Below are 6,000 nucleotides of genomic sequence, written 5' to 3'. Positions count from 1 at the left end.
AACAAATATTACTTGCCAGAAACATTTAGACCACTGTAAAAATAAATGCATGGTCATTAAAATAGATAGATTTGTCCTTGTACCACTGAAAGTATTCTCTTACTCTACAGAAGGTAGGTGTTCTCCACTGATATAGTAGAAAAGTATGGGCTTTGGAGTCAGGAAAACATGGGTTCAAATCTCAATGCATTTCCTTCCCAGTATAATGATTTGGGGTAATTTCCTTAAATTGTTGAACATCAGTTTCTTGTCTATAAAATGAAAGGACAACAGCTATTTCATAGTGCGTGTGTGTGTGTTCATGTTCAGAAAGCATCAAATGTCATTCCTGGCTCAGAGTAGGTGTTCAAAAAATTTAGCTACCTTCTTTCCCTCATCCCCCCCACCAATGGCATTTATGGACCCTGTTTTTGGATAAAGGAATGATCTGTGGGCAGAATTAATTGTTCCTTGAATAACTTGCTGATCAGCAGCTTACCATATATCTAGAAAATGTGCTAAATGTTGTGGGTACGGTGAAAACTGGGTGAATGGACTTGAAGACTTGGATTCCAGTACTATTTCATCACCTTTGGATAAGTCACTAAACGTCTCTGAGCCTCAGTTCCCTCGTCTGAAGGTGATAATTGCCATTTCCCCATATTTCTTGGAACTTGGGTAAGGAATGGCATAGTAGCAGGTGGAAAAGCCATTGATGCACTGCTTCAGGCATTTCTGCTACAATGTGACACGGAAGTCCCTGCAAAGCTTGGTGTTCTGCAGAGTTGCACATTAAAAAATAACAGAAATGAGATTGAGGCAGACCACTGAAAACCTGTGCAATATCCTAACCGTAACGCTAAGATAAAACTCTAAGCATCCTAATAGAAATAATAGAACTAGAAAGACCTGTTAAATTTTGGTGAAATAAATACACACACACACACACACACACACACACACACACGATAGCAAATATAGGACTCGACTTTAAAATTGGCGAAGCTTGCTTGATGGAAGGCATAAGGGAGAAATGAGGCTGCTGAGCTATGGAGGGGAGGGCAGGTGCTTGAAGATGGCGGGGCGGGGGGGGGGGGGGCATACCGAACAATAAGCTCTTTTAAGAAAGGAAGTGTAGGCAGAAAGCCCAGTGGGAGGATGCGGGGTGAACGGGCACAATGCCCAGTCCCCCAGTTCTGTATGCCTCTGAGGTGATTGTATTTCCCTGAGTAGGACAGTTTCTGTTCCGCTGCTGTTCCTCAGTGGAACAAAATTCTAACATCCTGAGAAAAATAAGTGTGAAAGAAGGAGGCTCTTATTCCTCTTGTGATCCATCTAAGTGTGTCTTCAAGTCACACGTGTCACAGTATTGTGTAGTAGAGCAGGGCGGCCACATAGGCTGATGTGGAGAGTGAGGGGTTCAGTTCTCAACCACGAGCTTGCCCTTGTCCTGGGCTTCGTGAGCTGAACAAGCAGAGACTCCCAGGGGCAGAAGACACTCAGTGCCTTCCCTCTGTTCTCCGTTTGGCTGGGCCACAACCCCTCCTCTCCTTGGTTTCAGGGTTCCTCTTCCTCACTAGTCTGTGTCTTCTAGGGAGAGACGGCTCTGTCATAGTTACTGGTTTGCTCTGAGGGCCTCCAGAGGGGCCCTGGAGGAGAATGCTTGCATTACAGCTGAACCCCCTTTCCTAGCAGGGAAGGGCCCTGGGCTCTCCTGAGAGCATCGGAAGCAATGGACTACCTTGAGATGAGGATGCAGGCACTCTGCCAGGACAGGGACACTGTCTCATTCAGCTCTACTTCCAGTATCTCTGTCGCTCCCAAGTGAGGCAGGGACTCCTCAGTGGGTCCCAGCCCTACTTTACCGACAGGAGAGCATGAAGGGGCTAGTGGCATGTCTTCCTCCTCAGTCCTCCTTCTTCCCTCCCTTCCTCACCCCACCCTCCCTTCATTTCATTCTTCTGACAAATACTGATTGAGGACCTATCCCATATCACACATTATACACGGTCCTGGGAATGAAGTGATGGGCAAGAAAAGACATGGAATCTGCCCTCATGGTGCTTCTATGTCACCTAGAGGTTAAGCCCTTAACCTCTGGAGCCAGATTGTCTGGCTCTGATATTCAGTTCTGTCCTTGATGCACTATATGCATTTGGTCAAATTCCTCTCTCTGAATCTGTCTCCTCATCTATAAAATAAGGTTCACAAGGGAATCTGTTTCAGAGGGATGTTATGGTAGTAAATGATTCAATGACTACTGAACCCAGTAAGTGTCCTGTAAATGTCAACTGTAATCACTAGTATTATAGTGGCTATATAGAGTTAATAAATAAATTAATATGAAATCACAATAAGCAGCATGTGTTAGGAGTGAAAAAAAGCCAGGTGGGAATTGCCTGTGATCTGGAACTATGTTTTCCCTGTGGTGTACCTAGCAGGATATTGGACGTTACCTGACAGGGAGTCGGGAGACAGTTGAGCTACTGACCTAGAAGATCTCCAAACACTTGTGGCTTTAAGGAAGTAAAATGGAAGATCTTCATAAAGGGGATGATCCAAAAGGGGCTTTCTAAAGAGGGGCTAAAATATAAAGAATATAAATGTTGACCCTGGGAGAGGAGAGTGGTTTGGGAAGGGCATTCTGGGAAAAGGAAAAGGCAGGGAAGAGCCATCACCAGTGATCAGCAAATTGAGGACTTTTTCTACGGGCTCTGCACTAGGTCAATTCTGTTAAAAGATCTTCCTTTCTCCATGGGTCAGTTAAAGAGTCTACTGTAGGGGGTGGAATCTCTGTTGTGGCTTTTAAGCACTGGACACAGGACATTGGAGAGTGGGGAGATGGGGCAGAGAGAGAGGGAGGGAAAGAGAACCCCAGTCAGACTCCCTGTTGAGTGGGGACACCCCCCGGCACTGAGTGGAGAACCCCCGCTACCCAGCATGGGCGGGGCTCAATCCCAGGTCCCTGAGATCACAATCTGAGCCAAAACCAAAGAGTCGGTTGCATAAATGACTAAGCCACCCAGGTGCCCCTGGTATTATCCATATCTTGAAGATTCTGGAACTCCACGTCTTTTCAGGCTCTTACTATGGCTCCCTCTACACTGCCACGTCTGTTGGATGGTTGTTGTACTTCCCAGACTACCCTTGAGCAAAATAAAGAAAGGAAATACAATGAACATGCATTTCCACATTCCAAATTCATGCCCAGGGCTCACCTCAGCAGCACATATACTTAAATTGGAATAACACAGAGGAGATCAGCTTGGCCCTTGAACAAGGATGACGTGCAAATTTGTGAAGCACTCCATATAATAAGCAAACAAACAAACAAATTCACTCCCAATCCCTAAGTTTCAAACAGTATGTGTAACTAGCCACATACAGCTTGGGTAACCTGGGTCATGTCATCTCATTTGCCTGTTCATTCACGAATCCTCGTTCAACAAATACCGATTGAGCAAGAAGTATGTGCTAGCATGACAGGTTAGATGGGTCACTTGGGGCCTCGGCTTCTCCACCAATTGCATGAAGGCCTGGGCCAGATCACGGACTCTCCACTGCAGTGTTGACTCCCAACCTCCATTTTATTAAACAAATTAGAGTGGATTCAAGTTTATCCCTTTAATAGCTTCAGCTTACACCCCGGGATACTGAAAAGCTGTCTCTAGTGGGAGAGAAAACAGTGGAGTGACAGCTAGCAGCTGGAAATGTTTATTATTATTAGCCCATAAATTGTTTTCTCTGCCTAGGCTGTTAAGGCTATGTGAGTCTTACCTGTCCAAGACGCCATGGGAAGGGTTGAGAACTGCTGGACTTGGTGTTCTCTGAGGCCCTTCCTGGTTTTGACATTCTCTGAGTCCTGTTATTATTTCTGTTTTTCCTTTGCTCTTTCATTTTTTTTTTTTTAAGATTTTATTTATTTATTCGACAGAAAGAGATCACAAGTAGGCAGAGAGACAGGCAGAAAAGAGGGGGGGTGGGGGAAGCAGGCTCCCTGTTGAGCAGAGAGCCCAATGCGGGGCTCGATCCCAGGACCCTGGGGTCATGACCTGAGCTGAAGGCAGAGGCTTTAACCCACTGAGCCACCCAGGGCTCGATCCCAGGACACTGGGGTCATGACCTGAGCTGAAGGCAGAGGCTTTAACCCACTGAGCCACCCAGGCGCCCCAACTTTGCTCTTTCATTTAACACCAATTCATATGCGTGTTTCCAAGAATCCACGTGGCTCTCAGGGATTATGCTTCAGTTTTGCTTGTAGTGTCCCTTTAGATTCCTCCCTCTTGATTTACTCTGTTTTACAGATCTTTTCAGAACCTTCATTTCAATGAATCCTGATTGTGTGCGTGTGTTTGTGTGTGTGTGTCCCCACACTCAAAGTCTTTATCTCTGGTAGCAGTAGGCACTTAGTAACTGTTGGACAAATTAGCGAATTCTTTTTTCTTTTTTTGAAGATTTTATTTATTTATTTGACAGAGAGAGATCACAAGTAGGCAGAGAGGCAGGCAGAGAGAGAGGGGGGGAAGCAGGCTCCCTGCTGAGCAGGAGCCCGGTTTCGGGACTCAATCCCAGGACCCTGAGATCATGACCTGAGCCAAAGGCAGAGGCTTAAACCACTGAGCCACCCAGGGGCCCCAAATTAGCAAGTTCTTTTTTTTTTTTTTTAGATTATTTATTTATTTATTTGACAGACAGAGATCTCAAGCAGGCAGAGAGGCAGGCAGAGAGAGAAGAGGAAGCAGGCTCCCCACTGAGCAGAGAGCCCGATGTGGGGCTCAATCCCAGGACCCAGAGGTCATGACCTGAGCCGAAGGCAGAGCCACCCAGGCATCCCAAATTAGTGAATTCTTAATGATTATCAAGAACCTTACCATATACTTACCTACCATATACATAACCACCTTTGGATTTTTTAACTTCTTTTTTAAGGGTATTAATTCTGAAGATGGAACGGCTAGATACAAAGATATAAGCAGGTTTTGTGCTTCTATTACCAACTGCCAGATTGCCGTGCTGCTTTTGTTTTACGTAAGTGGTGGTATTGCTGATACTGCTAGTGGTAATTATTTGTAACATTACCTTAAATGTTCAAATCAAGGGGTACCTTCTCTCCCTTTTTATTCTAGGTATCAGTATGCTTTGCATTGCAAACTCCAGTAGTTTCCCTAAAGCCAGTCAGATCGGTGCTGCCTGCTCTGACTTTAGCCAGAGAAGAATGGGGCTGCTCCAGCACTAGGTACGAGCAATGTTTATGGCCACCCTTTGCCATTTCAGTACCAGCCCAGTTTGGAGATTTCCATGGTGATGATGGTGATGGTAGAAGTAACTGTAAGAACTGTGTGAAAATATTATTAGCCGCATATTATAGACGAGGAGATGAAGACTCCAGAGAGGGGACACAGTGTGCCTTCAGACACATGGCTAGGAAAAAATAGCAAAGACAGGGTTTACTTCTGGTTCCATCAGACTCCAAGCCTGTCTCTTTCCTCTAAACCGTACTACACCACTCCCCAAGTGGACGCTCAAGGTCAGGAGCCCCATGGGACCAGCAGGTCTGTCAAGTTCTGCAGGACCGAGCTGTTTATCGTTGCAGAGGACACTCATCACTGTGCTAATTACATTAATTGCTGCCCACTCTGGGGCTAGGTGGGTGGCTAACACTACCTAGCAACATGGTAATGATGCCTGGGCCTGCCTTTCTGCGTGAAAACATCTGACTGCCTCCCCTCCGCCCCCCTCATTTAAACTTCTTCCCATGGTGGCCAGAGATAGTAATTGTAGGTTCTATGGGTTGGAAGTTAGTGACTCTCCACCTTGTAGGGGAAAGGTCAAGACTCCGAACTTTGCCCTCTATCAACGTCAGCTGATCAAGTGTCAGCTGACACTTGATTTAAGGGATCTTTGTAATTCTCATGATAGCTCAGAAGTAGGTATTATATTATTGCTGTTTTATTTATAGGGGAACCCCCTCACCTCTTTGGGATCACATAGGCAGGAAGGGCTGGAAACCAGCTTAGAACT

General features: G+C 45.8%; 1 non-coding gene across 1 annotated transcript; it reads left to right on the top strand.

Moving 5' to 3' along the window:
• Positions 1-3,189: 3,189 nt before the first annotated feature.
• Positions 3,190-3,296, top strand: LOC125099487 (U6 spliceosomal RNA). The gene has a single exon (XR_007127212.1). It is a non-coding gene; the product is annotated as a U6 spliceosomal RNA (small nuclear RNA).
• The last annotated feature ends 2,704 nt before the right edge of the window (positions 3,297-6,000 follow it).

This window comes from Lutra lutra, chromosome 4 (assembly GCF_902655055.1).
Source record: "Lutra lutra chromosome 4, mLutLut1.2, whole genome shotgun sequence".
Lineage (NCBI taxonomy): Eukaryota > Metazoa > Chordata > Mammalia > Carnivora > Mustelidae > Lutra > Lutra lutra.
Note: the sequence above shows the minus strand (reverse complement) of the source record. Positions and strands in the feature narration are given on the sequence as shown.